Genomic DNA, 16,237 nt, shown 5'->3' with positions numbered 1-16,237 from the left:
GTCCAGGCCTGCCTAGTCTACAGAGCAAGTTCAAGGACAGTCAGGGCTACACAGAGAAATCCTGGCTCAAAAGATGAGAAAAAAGAAAATAGTTATTTTTATTTTGTGTTTACGGGTATTTTGCCTGCATGCATGCCAGTGTACCACATGGAAACAGTACTCACTGAGGCCAGAAGAGGGGGCAGATCCCCTGGAACTGGAGCTGTAGATGTTTGTGAGCCACCCGGTGGGTACTGGGAACTAAACCCTCTTCTGCAAGAGCAATAAGTGGTCTTATGTACTGAGTCATTTCCCTAGCCCTAAAAAATACTGATATTAGCTAGACCTTATGTGCTGAGTCATTTCCCTAGCCCTAAAAAATACTGATATTAGCTAGACCTCATGGCATAGGTCTATAATCGCAGTTCCTTGAGACAAGGCCAGGGATCATTAGTTGAAGGCCTTCCTAGCCTAAGTAGCAAGTTCCAGGCCAGCCGGGGTAATTTAGCAAGATCTTCTCTCAAAATAAATTCAGTGGTTTATTTTGTTGGGCAGGAGGACTTGCTCAGTGGTAGAATAGGTTCAGTTCCCACTGTGGGGTGAGTGTTATAGTTAAAATACTATAAAGAAATGTTGGAAAAGAAAAACGTGTGTTCTTGAAATCTGAGTGCAGTGTCCCCACTGGTCAATAGTGTTGTATGTCCACAGACTTCTGAACCAGTTCCTGGAAAGCAAAACTGATTCTTCAAAACTATCCCTGAAGAGTAACCCCTAAAATAACCCTGTGTAGCTCTCCTCTACCTTCTCTGGAGCCATCTTGTCTCCTCCTTGACTCTGGTTGAGTTCAATCCTATGTTGTAATTTGTGGTTACCATAGTTCTGCTATTGAAAGAAGCTATGGCTGAGCATTCCTGGCTGGAACACCTCAATGCTCTCCCCATTTTCTCCCTGATCATTCCAGAGGCTTTCTACTCTCCCCTGGTTATTCCCATGATGCTTTCCTGACTCTTCCCTCACATCTATTCTCCACCACTCTCTCCTACAGGAAGTTATAAATATCAATATACTTGACAGGCTTTCCTTCTAGATTTTTCTAATGCCTGCTTGACCACCCCACGGTCATGCCTCAGATAAAGCACTTCCTGTTTCTCCTGACTCACCAGTTTCTGCTGACAGTTCCCCTATCTACTTAGCCTCCTCAATGCCAATGTACCTTCTTCTCACTTGTTGAACACACCAGGTACATACTGGTGAAAAGATACTATCACTCAGGTTAGCTTGTCTGAGTCTATAGAGAACTGCATCTAAGTTTTAATAACTTCTGGGGCTTCTGGGGATACCATTCCGTGACAGAGTTCTTGCCTAGCATGTACAAATTCCTAGGTTCAGTGTTCAGTTCCATAAATTTAAATAATTTACTAATTTGGTAAAATCTAAAGTTCACTTCTCAATTACAATACCTGCCTTCCAAGCACTTAATATCCATGTGTAGGTAGGAGCGAACATACAAGACCAGAGCATTGGGAATCACCCATACAGGGACACACAGCCTTAGGAGTCACACCCATACAGGGACACACAGCCTTAGGAGTCACACCCATACAGGGACACACAGCCTTAGGAGTCACACCCATACAGGGACACACAGCCTTAGGAGTCACACCCATACAGGGACACACAGCCTTAGGAGTCACACTCTTATAAGAAACAGCATCAGGAGTTACATTGGGAAGGTCCCTGGCAAGCAGTTGATTAGACCAGCTTGGTTCAGTATTTAGTGGGGATACTAAGTGGGAAAAACAAGCCACGTCAGATATAGAGCTGTCCATCACTCAGACTTGCTCCTTTGACTGTCCACTGGAATCTGGCTCTTGTTTCTCCTGGCTCCCTTTCTATAAATGTCATTCTGGCACAGCAAGTGCATTCCAACAACAGCCCCTGGAGGACTCAACTCATCTCGGTCATGGCAAGGATTAAGCTTTGCTGGTCTAACTTCCACACAGATAAAATGAGCTACTCCATATGGTCGAAACTCAGCTTTCTAAAGCTGACTCACCCCATGCCCACTTGCATCCCAACAAACCAGCTTCCAGCCCCAAGCCTGCCCACACTGCCTCCTGCTCTGTTCCTTTCCGCTCCTGCTCTCCTAGCGAAGTGATAAATTCCTCCCTATTTCCAGGGCTGGTTCCAGTGACACATTCCCCAGTAGAACACTGTCATTCCCCTGTGGCCTTGCCTTCTGGACACCCTTTATATTAGAGCCCTTCTCCTGAAAAGTCTTTGGAAACTGTAGGTGCTTTTGGGCTGTATACTAGAAATCATAATAACAAATAATAATAATAAATCATAAATAAATATTATAATAATAATAAATGTATACTAGAGTTCTGAAGACACTCCCCACAAATACTTAGTCCCTTTCCATCACACATACTAACCTAAAGACTCACTTGTGGCACAGGTGGCCTGCACAGGTTGGACAGGAACTCAGAGTGCCTCAGCCTCAGGAATGCTGTTCCTGTTTTAGATAATCTAATCCATTAAAACCTCACACTTAATCTTCAAGGAGCAGACTCTTTCCCAACATTATTGGCTTTGGAGGGAGCTGAAAAGAAGATTCTGTGATCACAAGAAGTAAAATGACAAAGCATTAGACCATGCAAGGAATGAGGAGTCCGGACATTTTGGCAGCCAGCCAGCTCTGCCTGAGGAGGATGGGAGGGCTTTCTCAGCCCATGGGTAATACGCATATCCTGCAGCTTTATGGTCCACCTCTAGCTCAGGCAACTCCCCAAGTAGGCAAAAGGGCACAGTGGGCAGGGCATCTAGATAACAAAGTCAGGCACTGGGAGTATCTAAGTATCTAAGTATCTTAGGTGAAAGTATCTAGGGTGAAAGTGGGTGATAGGGCAAGCATGGAAAGTCACCACGAGCAAGAAAAGTCAAACAGAAGGAAACAAGCATGCACAGGGCACAAAGCTCAACAAAGAGCTCCAAATAGAAACCTCGAACTCTTCTTCCTCATCTAGACCAGGGCTTACTTAAATGCTACCTTCTAGAAAGAATGAAAAAGACTCATAACTAATGGGTAGTGAAGAGGGGCCTAAATGCTCAAAAACAGCATTTGAGCATTTAGAACAACAGATTGGGGCTGGCAAAGGCTCCACAGCAAAGTATGAGGCAATGGGAGGGAAAAGTTAGGCCCCAGGACCCAGATATGTTAGTATTAAACATGAAAAATGGAACCAGGAAAGTTCTAGAAGAAATCATAATAACACTAAAAATGTCTCACATGGGGAAGGCCATTTTAAGACACACAAGCCTCCAGAGGCCATAACAAAACAGTATGCTAAATTAATTTTATATCAATATTAGAAGAGTAGTGAGTTGAGTGCATAAAATTACTTTTAAAGTCCACTTGGTAAGAGGTCACATAAACACGATCAAACTTTGCCAACACATATCAGGCATTAGACAACTTCCTTAGAACATAAAAAGCCCCTGGACACTAAGGACAGGTGGAGAAATAAGTGACCCAGATAACAACTCCCCAGGAAGGACCTAGAAACAGCTCTAAAACCCATGAAAAGAGGCCAGTGTCATTAGAAGTAAGACCCAGGGAAACTAAGTCCTTGGGTTGAGGCTCTCACTCAGCAAGAACCCGTCGGAGACTATGAGGTGAGTCTTGTGTAGACACCGATGCTCTCACATCCTGTACCAGTTTTCACAACCACCAACAAACTCCATGGCACAGTACGTTGTCAAAACCTGTGGCAATGTAAAGTGTGCCTTCCCTTGACCTAACAACGTCTCTATCTTTTAGAATTCACCCTTATTTTCTATCAAAATATATTTTACAAAATCTCGATACAAGGTTATTTATATGCAAGACTGGAAACAACTCATATGCCCACCTAAATGGGATCTGGTAAACAAATGCTAGCATAGTTCATTTGGGGTTTTGGTTTTGTTTTGTTTTTTTGAGACAGGGTTTCTCTGTGTAGCCTTGGCTGTCCTGGACTGACTTTGTAGACCATGCTGGCCTCTAACTCATAGAGATCCGCCTACCTCTACCTCCCCAAGTGCTGGGATTACAGGAGTACACCACCATGCCTGGTCGCTGACATAGCTTTTAAAAAGATTACATAAAGCCATTAAATGCAAATTAAAATTATTGGACATTAAAATAATGGGGAATACAATCAGGTATAGTAGTTCACAACTTTAATCCCAGCGCTTAGGAGGCAGAGGTAGGTGGATCTCTGTAAATTAGAAGCCAGCCTAGTCTACACAGTGATTTCCAAGCCAGCAGTGGCACTTAGTGAGATCTTGTGTTTTTTTAAAAATTACATTTATTCAGGACGGGAGAGATGCTTGGTTCTTAACGGCACTGACTGCTTTGCAGAGAACCTGGGTTCAGTTCCCAGCACCAGCATGGGGCCTCAAACTGTCACTCAAGTGCCACTGGATCTCATACCCTCTGCTGTCCTTCACAGGCACCAGGTATACATGATTCACATACATGCATGCAAGCAAAACTCTCAGACACAGAAAAATAAGTACATTTTAAAATCATGAAGCAGTCCCATTTGCTCCAGTGAGTAATAAACAATAAAGTACATAGTTAAGTTAAAAGAGAGAGAAAGAGGACAGTAGAGCAGCCAGGCATAGTGATAGACATCTATAATTCCATTACTCAGAAAACTGAAGCAGTAGGATTGGGAGTGTAAGGCTAGCCTGAGCAAGACTCAGTCTAAAATAAATAAATAAATGAGCAAGCAAGCAAAACCAAAACAGACAGTAGGTAAAATAAGACTTCTGCATCGAAAAGAGAATGAGAGAGGAAATATACAGACATGCTTTGCATGTATATAAAATGGTTCTGGAATAACTGCTGGCTCTGGGAAAGGAAACCAGGATTGGGAGAAGTACAGAGTGAGCGCGAGATTTCTAATGGATACTTTCTGTGCCTTCTGAACTGCTATCATGCACCTGTATAAAATCTTTTCCCCCCATTTCATTAAAAATACCATATAAGCTCCTCAAATGCAGGGAGTTATCCTGCACTGTCTGCTTCAGTAAGTATAGTTATAGGTGGCTATTTAAATTTATGTTAATGAGAAAGAAATCCTTGTTCAAAAACCGTAAGAAAGTATAAAAAGACATAAAGAAAAAGGACACAAGATAAAACCACACTCAAAAATTCATAGTTGGTGGGTAGTACTGGAAAACAGTACATTAAGAACTAGGTTTACAGGCAGTGGTGGGGCACACTTTGAATTCCAGCCCTTGGGAGGCAGAGACGGGAGGTGCTCTCTGTAAGTTTGAGGCCAGTCTGATCCAGGACAGCCAAGGCTAAGCAGGGAAACCCTGTGTGTGTGTTGGGGGTGGGGGTGAGGACTGTTACTTTGTATGCAAATTAAAAAAAAAAAAAAGATGCAGTGAACAGGAGTTTGCCACTGGGAACCAGTACACTCTTTCATAGTAAACTTAGAAGTCTTGTATAAAGAAGCCAGAGAGGATGTCCCTCGGCATGCACATGCTCGGATGTCGCTTGGTTGGGCTGCATCTCCTATACTGTATGAAGGAGGCATAATGGCGGTCACCGTAATCACAGCCAGAAAGGTAGGAAGCACAAGGTCATCCTCAGGTACACAGTAAATTTGAGGCCAACCTGGGATACTTAAGACTGTCTCAAACAAACACAAATGGAGTAACAAACACTAAACTACTTTAATTACAACTCTGTGATAATCCCTAGAACAAAGACTAAAGCCCCTTAGCTGCTAATAGCATGAAGAATGTATCCAGTTAACATCTGGTTACCATAGTGACATCAGGGCCTTTTTTTTTTTTTTTTTTTTCAAAAAAAATCTTCTAGTTTTTGTTTCTCAAGGGCCCCTCAATCCTCTCATTTCCCTGTCTCTGTCCCCTGCAGAGGTGCTTATCCCTTCTCTTTAACTGTTGACACACATAAAAATATCAGATCTTACCTACTGCTTCAACACATCAGCCAGGAGGCCCTCAGACATCACTTGTTTTGAGCTCATGAACTCCTGCCTCTCTGTTAAAGTAGTGATTTTACAGCCCCCGATCTGTCCAACATTTACAGGCATCTATAGCCTGGAAGATATGACAAGCCACAGATGCTCCTGGAGCTCGCCCCCAGGCTGGAAAGCAGCAAGTGGAATGATAGAATGGAACCTAATATTGCATGTTCATGAATCTATTAATGAGGATTTTCTTGGTATGAGAACTTCTAGCTCCCATCTCCAAGCTGGACACTTTGGGGGACTGAGACATGCGACCAACTAAAGGTCTGAACCTCTGTGGACTCTGCGCTGGCTTTCTCTTATTCTCCACTAATCCCTCTCTCTACACCAGTTACAGCTCTTTCTAGTAAAACAAGGAAGATCCTCAGGTAGAGTTTCCTTGGCACCCCCAGTTTACCTCACCTCATTTCCCCTCCCCCAAAGCTTTTGAATGGGCCAGATCATACCTTCGACTTGTTCTAAGCACTTAAGACCCAATGTGCCTTGCCCCCTTTTGGGCACTTAGTAAATTTCAAATGGTGTGCTAGAAAGTCAAAATACAACCAACTCTCAGACTGAGAAGAAAGCCCACCACACAGTTTCTCATGGAGGAGTCAGGAGTCCACAGGGTTGCCTGGCCATTGTCCTCTCCGTTCCTATGGCTACCACCACAATGGACATTACTGTCAGAACAGTTGGCTAGAGGGTGCAGGTCAGTGGGGTCACAGGGTCACACTGCTTTCTTTTCCTCTGTTCCTTGGCTCACAAGGGCCTTCAGCACCAGGTGCAAGGCTATTAAGATGGTGGAGCCTGGTCATCTCTCAAGAGTCATTTTCACCTCACTCACCCAGCATGACTTTCCCAGACTAGTCTGCAAGTCTTAGATGCATCATTCCTTCCATGCCTCTAGGGCTTTGGCATACTTGGTCCTTCTTGCCTTGTAAGCTTCGGCTCATCCACAGGTCATGCCTGTAGGCACTGTTCTCCCTTTCTCCACATCCTCCCCAAGGGATCAGTTTTGCATTTCAGTAACCTGGGTTCAAATCTCTGCTCTGCCACTGATCAGCCACTGAACTTTGAACTTAACCTCTCAGAACTTTAGTGTGGGGATGACATGGTGCAAGGGAAGGTTCAAAGGAGTGACTGGCAGATACTGGGAGCTCCCTGTGCACAGCACAAAAGGTCAGCCTGCTGTCCCCGCAGTCAGGCAGCCCTGCCACTCACCACACCTTTACCTCTGCCCTGCCCTGTTCAAGGACTGTACAGCTGCTTAAGCTTTATGGAGAGGGTCTGAGCGGCTATCCCATATTTGGGTTAGCTTGCTGTCCAGTCCTTGTGTGTAGCCTCTGGACTCCTAGCCCAGGTACATGACAAGGCAAGCCTCCTAGGCCAATAGCCAAAGCTTCTGGAAACTTCTCAGACAATGGTTGCTGCTATTCTAGGTAATTACTTAATAAGAGGAAGATCCCAACCTACAGCAATTAGGGACCTCAGCTTAACCCTTCCAGCTCTGTCTGCTCCCCTGCGGTAGCCAACCCAGCCCATGAAGCCATAGAAGTGTCAACTACTTGACCAGCAGGGTTCCTGACAGCACCCTGCTCTTCTGTGACCAGACAACTACACCCAAGATCAAGAAGCATTTTCATGTCATGAAAAGCATGTCCATGTCAGGTTACTAAGTGACAATGAATGCCACGTGAGCGATGGTGGCTGTCCTGCCTTCAGCATCCCTGGCCTTCACTTGCTCGTGCCACTCACAAGCTATGACAAGCACAATGGTTTCAAAACAAAAGAAAATTTTTTCCTGGGGGGCGGGGGGAGTTATCCTGGCAAAGCCTTCTACCCCTGTCTCATCACCATGGGAATTCAGTGAAGAACTTGGAGTTATGCACTAAAGTTACCTAGAAGTAACGTCTTCCATTGTCAAGGGTTCTAAATTTGCAGTTTTCAGACTCATAAAGCCTGGCTCTGTATCAGCATCTCTCACCAATTCAGCTGGTTCAGGAGGGGAGCCTTGGCACAGTTGTTTTAAAAGCCTTGCTGGTTGGCTGGCTGGCTGTTTCATATAACTCAAGCTGGCCTCAGGCTTACTATATAAGGAAGAATGACCTTGAGCTGCACATCCTCCTGCCTTCACAGTGCTGGGATTACAGGCACCACCATGCTGCTTTATGTGGTAGTGGGAATGGAGAACAGAGCTTTATGCATGCTAAGCAAATGGTTGTCAACTGAACCCCATCTCCTGCCCAAACAGGATATCTGTGTCCCAGAGGGGCCCCGCCCAGGGTAGGTAGTCTAAGTTCTCTGGAACTTAAAAGCTAGGCAAGAACTTTACCACTGATCTACGGCGGAGCCCTTCCCAGCCGTGGCTCTAAGTGTACACAGAATGGAGCATACCATTTCTTATGGCAGTGGAAAAAGCCAGTGGAACAGCCAAAACCAGTGTAAAAAGATTCCTATGTTCCTTCCTCATGATGATACACCGGCTCTATGTGCACTCCTGTACACAACTGGCCTGTAGACAATTTAGCAGAAAGGGAACTTAATGTCACCAGCAGACAGCTTCCTTGAGGTCTCTCTGAGTTTTAGAGTTATCCCCGTTGGAACTTCCCAATGAAGGCTTGCCTCACTCAGTTGTTGGCCATATTGGAAACATGAAGAACTGAATTTTAAATTTAATCTCAAACAATTTTTAAAATAGAAGCATGTGGCTAGTTGTTACTATACTAGAAAACCCAGAAAGTGTTTTTGTCCCCACAAAAATAAAATTCTTCGTCCCCTTACATTGCCTAGAAGAGCAAAATTTACAAAGATTTATGTCTCAAAATATCTAAACTCAATATCTCTGTCAATTTTTATTCCAACTAAATGCAATTTTAGAGAAATTAAAAAGTAACACATTTTCCGCTGGCCTGGTGGTTCAAACCTGTAATCCTAGCAGCAAAAGAGACTAAGGTGGAGATTCGCCAAGGCCAAGCCTGCCAGCACAGGGAACACTCAAGGCTAGTCTCAGTCAGTCAGTGTCTCAAAAGGAAAAAATAAAAACTGATGGTGGTGGAGGAGGTAGAGGTGGAAGTGGTGGTGGTGTGTGTGTGAGGGAGAGAGAGGGAGAGGGAGAGGGAGAGCTGGAGATAATTCAGTAGGGAAGTGCCTGACACTGAACCTTGCCAGTCTGAGCTCAACCCAGGAACCTACAAGATGGAAGAAGGGAACCAACTCTTCCTGTGTGTCCTGGGGTGTGCATGTACAGATCTACACAGATAAACATGTAGTTAACTTTTAATTTAAAAAAAGGTGGACATGTAGCTCAGTGGGAGAGCACTTGCCTAACATGTGGGAAGCCCTAGGTTCAGCGCCCACACCCATACTCCTCCACCCTGCAAAAGCACAACCAAAAAACCAAAACAACTTGTAGAATTTGCCTCTCAGCATATTGCAAACAGTTTTAAAGGCCATGTCTCTGCCCTTCTTTCTGAAGTCCTAGCACAATGACTGATCTAGTCACCAAAACAACCAAGAACTGATAAAGAATATTCTCTCAGCTGCTCATCAGTCTCCTGAGACAAACCACTCACCCTTACTCTTTTCCCTCCCAAACCCAAAGATGATCATTGGCTCTAACATCTTCCCCCAAGACAAGCCTATATAGGCAACACATTCAGTGGCCCCAGGCCATCTCTGGAACAGGTTTTCCTCCTTGCATAGAGCTGTATAAACACTTCCAGCTGCACAATATGTGTGTCCACACTCACTCTCACTATGCAGGGCCCCCTGGAGCTCACAGGCCACCGATCTTAAAAGCTCAAGCAAGGGAAGGTGAACCTGCTGTCTTACTGCACATGTCTTAGAACTGACAAAACTTCAGACGCCCAAACTTTCAAATAGAGGATATGATTTATTTGTGATTAAATACTAAACATAGCTTCAAAGTAGTGGCAAACAATCACAGCTCTTCCTGACACTGGCGACACACACTGGTCTCGGTGTATTACTTTATCAAAGGGTCACTGCTCTCCTCTAATGTAGGAAAGGTTCCTAAAAGCAGAAGCTCAGAGGGTAGGTAACTTGCCCACAGCCACATAGCAAGCAGAGCGGAGATGTGGGCCCAAGCCTACCATCGTGGGGCAACCTTTTACAGGTGAACAAAAGCAAATACACCACCATATAGCATGAGTTTTTCTCCCTGTGATCTGGCTATGCTGCAGTGAGGAAATGTGGTGTTACAGGGTTCAAAAATCACAGACCTACTATTACTTTGGAAACCAGTCTACCTGTTGGCTTCCTGTTAGAGGTGTATGTGTGTGTGTGTGTCCATCCGTTCACCCCGAAGGGCACTAACAACTCCTTGATGATCAGAGAAATTTCACTGACTTCGTTAGCTAGGCCAAGGGTTAAACGCCGGGCCTATCACATCCCAGGCAAGCGCTCTCACAGTGTATCTCCCTCACTCCCAGCCCACAAAGGCTAATTTTAGAAAAATAAACTAGTACCAGGAACACAGGGGCCATATTTCTACTCCCTATATTATAAGAGTATTAAGATGTTAGTCGTGGATGTGGGACGTAGCTGGCTGTTCTTGAAGAGAACCCAGGCTCAATTCCCAGCACCCACATGATAGCTCACAAACATCTATAACTCCAGCCCCAGAGGGTCTTACACCCCCTTCTGACCTCCACAGGTATACATGCAGTCAAAACACCATACACATAAATAAAAGAATTTTTTTAAGTCATTAAAATTGGGTAAGAAGTCAATGGCTCAGAGACATTCTGAAGTTAAACTCAATGTGTCTGAAGAAGGGCCATTTCTGGAGTTTCACACCACTCCCCTAAGAACTGTGTCAACCAGACTCCCACACAGTGGTGCTATCGGGGAAGTAACATGGTAACATTCTTTAGCCTAGGACAGAGCCAGGCACTCAGTACTTACTTTCTTTATGCTAGCCATTACAATTGCATTCAGTATTTCACTACCAGCTGGGGGCAGCCAGCCATGAAGGATTTCTGAGCAGGGAGTGAAGCAAAGGTTGTCTTCAAGGTTCAGCTAGAGCAAGACTGTTTCCTTCTGTTAACCACCTAGCACATGGGACTTTAAAAAAAAAAAAAAAGGAGCCCTGGGGCCCCTTAAGAGAATGATACCCCAACTAAGGACAATGCATGGAAAGGACCTAAAACTCCAGCTCATATGTAGCCCATAGACTCAGTCTCCAAGTAGGGTCCCTAGTAAGGGAAGCAGGGGCTGTCTCTGACATGAAAGCAGTGGCAGGGCTCTCTGATCACCTCCCCCTGAGGGGTGCAGCCGTGCCAGGCCACAGAGGAAGACAATGCAATCAATCCTGATGAGACCTGATAGGCTAGGGTCAGAGGGAAGAGGAGGAGGACCTCCCCTATCAGTAGCATAGGGGGAGAAGAGGGAGGGAGGGTGGGATTGGGAGGAGATGAGGGAGAAGGCCACAGCCAGGATACAAAGTGAATAAACTGTAATAAATGATAATAAATTTTTTTTCATGGCTCAAAATACATGCTCCCTGCACACACAGCCACTAGATCCTTCCCCCATGTCCCATTAGGTGGATGGCTTGATCCTCCCTCCATGCCCCACTAGGTGGATGTGGCCTCCCCCACAGGTCTGTGGACTAGGGCGTAAATCATACATGTGCTTCATCTGGCAGCTAGCATTTCACAATCTGCATCTCTACAGGTGCCCAGAAAGCCCCAGACAGTGTAAGAAGGGATGATACAGCCTGTTCTGGCTGTCAGAGTGGTTAGACCTGCATCCAACTCCACCAAAGGGAAAGAGAGTTGGGACATGCTAAGGTACTAGCAGCTGAAAGGAGATGGTTTGATACTAGTGGAAGGAGAGAGATCTTAGGGAGAGTACAGAAGTCTGCTCATGGCAGGGGAGGTGACAGAGGACTAGGTCATTTGGGAGTGTTAGCTAGCCAAACAGGACTTGCCTCTCCCATCATGAGCTTTGGGCTCCACCTCTGGTCTCCCTGGCAGTGCATCCTTTTTCTTTCTTTCTTTCTTTCTTTCTTTCTTTCTTTCTTTCTTTCTTTCTTTCTTTCTTTCTTTCTTTCCTTCCTTCCTTCCTTCCTTCTTCTTTCCTTCCTTCCTTCTTTCTTTTTATTTTTTAAGAAGAGAAAAGCATCACAATTGTCCTTCTTTAAACATTTCAAGTGCAATATGCAAGAGAGGAAACTAGAGTCTGGTGGTCTTTGTTGAGGCCCAGAAAAAGAAAGCATTTCCTCCCGGTAAAGCATGATCTTTTAAGAGCTGATCCAACTGGGTCTGTCAGTCACCTAGTCAGGAGACATCTCTTAGCAAGGCTGATATGCCCGAAGACTGTTAAGGTAGGAATATTTATCACCTCAGTGCGATAAGTACACATAGACCCCAGTAGCCCTTCCCAGGAGGCAGCTACTTACGGATCTTCACTGCTAAACCTACCCACTTTTCTGAGCTCTCCTTCAAAAAGCGAATTTCCCCCCTTCCCCTTTCCACCTCTTCTTCGGATCCTAAGCATGCTTGCCCTAACATTCTGAACAGTGTCGCTCCCGGACTTTCGGAGCCCTTCCACACAGTTGCAGACTTTCCATTGCTAAGCCTGTTTTGACCCCACCTCAGAGGACACGAATTTCTTCCTCTCCATCCCCCTCCTTCCAGCAGCCATAGAGATTTACAGCTTGCCTGCCCAGTTTTCTCTCAAACTCCGAAAACAGGGTCCTAGAGCTTTAAAAAAAAAAAAAGTGTTTTGTTTTTGTTTTTTTTTAAATCTATGAGACTACGAATCCGCAAAAGGATGCTGAGATTCCCTGGTAACAGGAGAGCAAGCTGTAGCCCTGCTCCATCCAGGGCGGTGTGGGCAGCAGGGTTTGGGGGTGGAGATGGGGGTGGGGAACTAAATCCACCCTGGCACTAGGAGAAAGGGACCGCGGCTGGTGCAAACGCGGAGGATCCGGAGGAGGAAGAGAAATAGGATGCAGATCCCACTGGGTCTCACTCTATCCCTGGGCTTAAGGAAGCTGGCAGCCGGCCAGCCAGTGGGGAGACCCGGCCTGGGGACATCTCGGGCCTTTCCCCGCACCTTAAAAGAGAGCGGGAAAATGGAATAGGAAGGGAGGTTAGTATATCGGACTCATCTGCATTCACCCTTGCAATGCCGCGCGAAAGGGACTTTCCTCGTAAAGTGAGGACAATTGGTCAGTGCATGGAGGCTGCCTTCCCTCTCCTAAGAGCTTAGCCACCGTCCCCTTCCCGCCCACCTAGCTCACCTGATTCACCTGAGAGGCCGGGGTCCCGCAGCCGGATCACTGCCCTCCGGGCCCAGGTTCTCGCACCTGCGCGTTCTGCTCTCAGCGGTAGGCGTGGCTTGACTCCTTAAAGGCGCAACGCGTTCTCTCTGGTCCCCCCGACACAAAAACAGCCCAGCACGCCCCAGGCGTTGTGTCTCAGCAGCCGGGTTTTGTTTGGGGGACGCCGGACCGTTCCTCGGAGCTAATCAGCATCCCCAGCTCAAAACATTAAACCCGGAAGTACAGTCAGTATCCCTCCCCAGCAGTCCATTTCCAACAATTTAAGGCACGTGCGCCTATTGGACTCTCAGAAGCCTAACTGAGTCATCCCTCCCGCAAAAAGTGCTCAGGGGCAGGCATGAGGGAACAGGCATTGCCACTTTGCCAGGCGAAGCCACAGGTCATGGGGCACTGTTTCGTTTACTGAGCATCTACTGTGTGTCTGGAGCTACCGAGCCTTGCACCCACCACGATTCAAGCAGGATCTTGGCCCTGAGAGCTTAGGGGCACTTGGGAAATCCAAAGCAAGCTTCGGCTACTGAACTAAAGGGTGACGGTAGGTTGAGGGCTAGGGAAACTTTCTGAAAAGTATATCACCGTTTCTTCCTTTGTAGGACCAAGCGAAGGGCAGTGTGGCCTGGCTCCTTTTTCTGTTCCGCAGTCTCAGTTAAGATATTTCCAGAGGCCCTCCCTAAATCCGGTTAGGCTCTTACTGTGCGGCAAGCTTCTCCCCTCAAAACACCTAGTCATTCTTTTAACGAATATGTACTGCGCACCCACTGGCTGCACAGAGATGAGCAAAAAGAACCCGCCGCTATATTCACAATACAGGTCTCCCCACAACACTGAGTCCTAGCTCCTTTGCCTCCATCTCCAGACTCTGGTGGAGTCCCACAGGACTTTGGACCCCTTACATCCCCTGTAAGAGCAGCCACGCAGCGCGTCACACAAGTTCTCTGGAGCAAACAGATCTGGACTAAGCTGAGCGGGTCTTACCTTCTAAAAATGAACAAGAAGCCTCAGAGATTCCAGGCGGAGGTCTCTGAAGCCAACGGTGCACACTCCGGTCTGCAAAGTTCCTTTGAATCAGGCTTCTGGAATTTAGCCCAAAGTCTGGGACAAGATTTCGGGCTCAAGCCAGTTGTTGGCAGCCTTATCGCTCAGGCCCCAAGGGCTGCATCTGACTTAGTTTCCACAGCTTGTGTAGCAAATCATCCATCAAAAGCTGTGCGGCTTGGACAAATCTCTGTTGCCTCCTTTCTCTCGATGAGTCACATTTGTACCTTTCCAACCCACCTACTCACCAGTGGCCTCACAACAGGCCCAGAGAGGCAAGGAACCCAAATGTGCTACCCTGGCCGCTTACCACAGGCCCTACAACCTGCACTCAGGGAGCATTTACCAGATGCTGAGGGGATGACTTCAGGATTTAATTAATGAAGGAATGAGATCAATGAACAAACAACATCATAGAAGGCCCAGCCTGGAAACCATTTGTAACCTTTACTGTGTGTGTGTTTCAGAGCGGTTGTTTTTTAAATATGTTAAATTTCCCCCTTCAGTACTTGAAAAATGGGTTGGGACATCGAACAGTGGTAGGTGATTTTTTAAAACCAGGTCTGACAGGTTTGGATCTCAGCACTAGAGAGGCAGTGGCAGGCGGATCTCTGTGAGTTCCAGGCCAGCCAAGGGCTATATAGTGAATAGAAGCAAAACAAAAACAAACAGAAATGGGAGGCCTTGAGTTTGTCAAAAAAAATTAAAAAGAAAACAAAAACAAAACTAAACTAAACTAAAAAATGGGTAGCTAGTCCTCGTTTTTTGTTTGTTTGTTTGTTTTTCCTCCTTTAATCAATAGCCTATGGTCCCACACCTCCAAGATCCTGGAGTCTTTTCCCCTCTCATTTTTATTGTATAGACATACTTAATTGAACCTCAGAGCCAAGTCACATGATAGCTGACAAGAGAGAAGCCTGAAGTAGGCCTGAGTTTTACAGTGAAGCCAAGGAAGCAAGAAGAAATGAAGGAGCCCTCCAAACACCTTACCCCTCCCCCTGCCACCGGCGGAGTGGAGTCCTCACGCTTCTCAACACTACCATCCGGAGTCAGAGCTGCTGGGTAGGGAGCGGTCCTAGGAGCTTCCCTCTTTCCTGACTAAACAGAAACTCCTTATCAGCTGTCAGGTCTCGCCCCAGCATTACCAGAGAGTTTTGAAAGCTCTCCTCTGGCAGCAGCTCCGCAGAGCGCCTCAGGCTTGTTCCATCCCAAGTCTGTAGAGGTGTCTTAGCAGCATGTCAGTCAGCAATGAGTGGCATCCACAGTGGCTGCTGTTTCATGCTTGTTTGTTCTGCAGGCACTGGGCATCAACTCATGCAGTCCTCATGACCACTCGATGCACCATGTTGCAGAGAGATTACCCGATAGATTGCAGATTACTAATTACTACTTCATCAACGTTACTACGAATTTACCACTCTCTTAGTGATAAGTCACTCTGTTTTTTAAAAAATAACACTTATTGATTGAATGAGTGTATGTGTGTGCGTGTCTGTGTATACATCACCATAATATGTGTGTAGAAGTAAGAAGACAACTTGAGTCAATTCTTCCCTTCCAGCATATGAGCCCTGAGATTAGATCTCAGGTCATCAGGTGTGGCAGCAAGCACCATGACTGCTGAGCCATTTTGTGGGCCCAAGACTCACTAATTGCCTGTTGCACGATATTTGATCTCATTGTGAACCCCAAAATTGTAAACTGTAAACCCTGTTTCTGTTTCTTTGGTATGGTTGAGCCCTATCACACACCTTAAATCCAAGAACTTTCTGTTTATTATAAACCAGCGATTATGGTGTGGTTCATCTAGTTCTACCACACACCAGTAATCCAAGAGCTTTCTGTACACAGGATTTAATAACATTAACCTTAGATC

At 46.0% G+C, this 16,237-nt stretch overlaps 1 protein-coding gene across 2 annotated transcripts in view; it reads right to left on the bottom strand.

Annotated features, from left to right (window-relative positions):
* Positions 1 to 13,522, bottom strand: part of Abhd6 (abhydrolase domain containing 6, acylglycerol lipase) — a 49,263-nt gene extending 35,741 nt beyond the window's left edge. Inside the window, exon 1 of one of the 2 annotated variants that reach the window (XM_021647329.2) lies at positions 13,294 to 13,522. The gene's annotated coding sequence lies outside the window, so the exon portion shown is untranslated. Of the gene's footprint in view, positions 1 to 13,284 lie in introns of both variants that reach the window. The other variant, XM_021647328.2, reaches the window with a different exon arrangement.
* Positions 13,523 to 16,237: the final 2,715 nt, after the last annotated feature.

The sequence above is a fragment of the Meriones unguiculatus genome, chromosome 9 (assembly GCF_030254825.1).
Source record: "Meriones unguiculatus strain TT.TT164.6M chromosome 9, Bangor_MerUng_6.1, whole genome shotgun sequence".
Lineage (NCBI taxonomy): Eukaryota > Metazoa > Chordata > Mammalia > Rodentia > Muridae > Meriones > Meriones unguiculatus.
Note: the sequence above shows the minus strand (reverse complement) of the source record. Positions and strands in the feature narration are given on the sequence as shown.